We start from the raw sequence: 3,417 nt of genomic DNA, 5'->3' as shown, positions 1-3,417 counted from the left end.
GGCTCTTCCAGTGGACCAGGTTCAATTTCCAGCATGGTATAAAGGAGCCAATGATCTCCTCTGGCTTCTGAGGGCACTACTTGCACTTGGTGAATGGATAGACATATAGGACATACAAATAAAATAAAATATAAAACATTTATAAAAGAATCAGCAACCACTTTCCAAGATTTATGGGGAATAAAATACATGAGGAATTTAGGATGCCAAGAGTAGAAAAGAACTTCCTTATAGAGCAAAAGCAAGAGAGAAACATGAAGTCACTTATAAAGACAGGTTACCATAAGAGCAGATTATTCAACTGAAATTTTAAAATACAGGAGAGGCTGGACAGATGTGGTTCAAGATCTGGAGAATACCTGCCAATGGAGACCAGTGAGTCTATCTATTGTAATTGAAGGAAAAGTAAAAAGTGGCTGTGGTTAAAAAATAATAAAGGAGTCATTTCTCTGAGGGGGCAGACAGATCTCTGTCTGTCTCTCCCTCTCTTTCCTCTTTCTGTCTCTCTCATTCTTTCACTCTTCTTTCTCGCCTCTCCCTTCCCTCACTCCATTCCCTTCCCCCAATAAAACTTCCTTCCCATGGGGGAAAAATAGGAAGCTGTGCACACTAAGCTTGTTCTTTGGAAGATACTTGAAGGACTATTTCAAAATGACAAGACAAACAAATCCACCCATGAGGCAGGTCACAGAAAAGAATAAATCATACTAGAATAACAGTAAGCAAGAGAGGAAGGGGGAAAAACACTATAAAAACTCAAGATTTACCAAATTCCAGAACAAATTGATCAATCTTACACCATGACCAAATTGATTTAATATCAGGATAGCAAGATTGGTTAAAAATATGCAAATAACTAAATGTAAATTATTCTACCACTTAGAATGATAGACTTAAGGACAGAAAACACCCAATTATCTAAATATATACAGGATTTTTTAAACAAAGTTCAACATACCCTTACGATAAAAGTTCTGAAGAAGCCAGGAACATAAGAAACATATCTGAGTCAAAAATGGTTGCACGCTATGGAGGCAGAGGGAAGCAGATCTCTGTGAGTTTGATGTCAGTCTGGTCTACAGAGTGAGTTTCAGGACAGCCAAGGCTACACAGGGAAACCCCGTCTAGAAAAAAAAAAGCAGAAAACATCATATATGACAAGTCTATATCCACTAAATGGGAAAGGCTTAAGAGCATTTCTGCTAAATCTGGAATGAGACAAAATTTCCACTTGTTCCACTCTCATTTAATTCAAATCTTGGATAGAGCATTAAGAAGAGAGAAAGAAATAAAGGAGATATACGCAGGAAAGGAAGAATTCAAATAATCTGTATATACAGATGATGTGATGTTCACTTATCCAGAAGGAATTCTTTGGAAAGCCTTTAGGACTTCTAAACACCTTCAACAATGTAGCAGGATATAAAAACTACTAAAGTAATGACTTAGAAAAGCACATGCAGTCTGTAAAACAGAACCTTCATTCAATGGCTGATGGAAGCAAAGGCAGACACCTACAGCTAAACACTAAGCTGAACTCAAGGAACCCAGTGACAGAGAGGGAGGACTGATGAGCAAAGGGGTTAAGACTGGGATGGTTTAACCCCCAGAAACAGCTGACCTGAACAAGGGTTAGCTCTCGAATCCCAGACTGATGGCTGGAAGTCCAGCATGGGACTGATCAAGACCCCCTGAATGTGGGTGTCAGTGAGGAGGCCTAGGTAATCTATGGGGCCTTGGGTAGTAGATCAGTATTTATCCCAGGCATACAAATGGACTTTGGGTGCTCATCCCACAATGAGAGATGCACTCTCACCCTGGACTCTTGGGGGAGGACACCCCCATGGAGGGCCTCACCCTCCCTGGGGAAAGGAGGGGGGATAGGGGGGATTGGTGGGAGGATGTGGGAGGAGGGGAGGGAAAGGGAGAGGGAACTGGGATTGACATGTGAAGCAACCTTGTTTCTATTTAAATTTAAATTTAAAAAGAAAAAGAAAAAAATAATAAAAAAGAAAAGCACATGCATTAGAAAGAAATCTGGGGGCGGGGAACTCATTCAAAATGATAAAATATCCGGGAAATAGTGAAAACTTGAAGACACTGAAGAAAAAAAATTGAAGAAGATGATAAAAGATGGAAAGGTCTCCTAAATCAAAGATTAACAGAAAATTGTGGAATGATTTATTACCAAAAATGAACTACAGATTAAATACAATTCCCATCAAAATTCTAATAACATCTTTCACAAAACAAGGAAACAGTAACAACAACAAAAACAAAACCAGCACTAAAATTCATGTGGAAACATAGAAAGCCAAAATAGTCAAAACAATGCTAAACCAAAAGGCAGTTCTGGAGGGGGAATATATCTGGCTTTAAATTGTCCTACAGAGACAAAAATAGCAAACAGCATAGCACTGACCCTTAACAGACATGATCAATGGAATAAAGTAGAAGATTCAACGAAATCTACCCAGCTACAACCAGCTAATTTCTGATAAAGATATATAAAAAGAAATAATGTTGGAGAAAAGATGGTTTTGCCAACAAGCGGTGCAGGGTAAACTAGATATCCACCTGTCCAAGAATAAAATACATCTCTACTTCTTACTACATACAAAGATAAATTCAAAATGTATCAAAACTTTAGTTAATACCAGAAACCCTAAAACATCTAAGGAAAGTACTTTAAGATCATAAAGGGACTTTGAAAAGGACTCTACAAGCTAAGGAAATAATTCCAAGAATTGATAAATGGAATTGCATTAGGTTAAGGAGTTTCTGAACAGGCAAAAGAAAAAATCAGCAGAGTCAAGAAATTGTCTGTGGAATGGGAGGAAAGCTTTCCCAACTATGCTTTTGGATGGGAACACTTCAAACTAAAACCCCAAATCATCTGAACAAAAAAAAATTGGGCATACATTGAACAAATAATTCTCAGAAAGTGATCTCTAAAACAATGCAAATGGTCAATACATGTTTTAAGAAAGTTTTAACACCCCTTGCCACTAGGAAAATGCATATTAAAACTTCCTGGAGATTATATCTCATTCTAGTCAGAATGACTGTCATAAAATAAATAAATGACAATAAATGTTGATGCCTTATTTTGGCTCTTGTGAATAATTCAGTAGTCAGTGGTAATGTGTGAGTGTCTTTATGGTCTTAACTACTGAACCATCTCAGCATTCCCCCAGAATTTATTCCTTACTATATTTTTAATATTTAAACAGTAAGTATATGTCAATATATATATATTGTAAAATATGTTTTGATACTCTTTTCCATTCTGTCCCTCATTTCCACCTTTCATCAGTTCTTGCTATATTTTTCTAAAACTGTTTTAACTCTGTCTGCCTGCTTGCCCCTCCCTCCCCCCTCCCTCCCTCCCCCTTCCCTCCCTCCCTCCCTCATCTC

Source organism: Mesocricetus auratus, unplaced genomic scaffold, assembly GCF_017639785.1.
Source record: "Mesocricetus auratus isolate SY011 unplaced genomic scaffold, BCM_Maur_2.0 Super-Scaffold_4256, whole genome shotgun sequence".
Taxonomy (NCBI): Eukaryota; Metazoa; Chordata; class Mammalia; order Rodentia; family Cricetidae; genus Mesocricetus; species Mesocricetus auratus.
The sequence above is the reverse complement of the archived record's forward strand: the minus strand, read 5'-3'. Positions refer to the sequence as shown.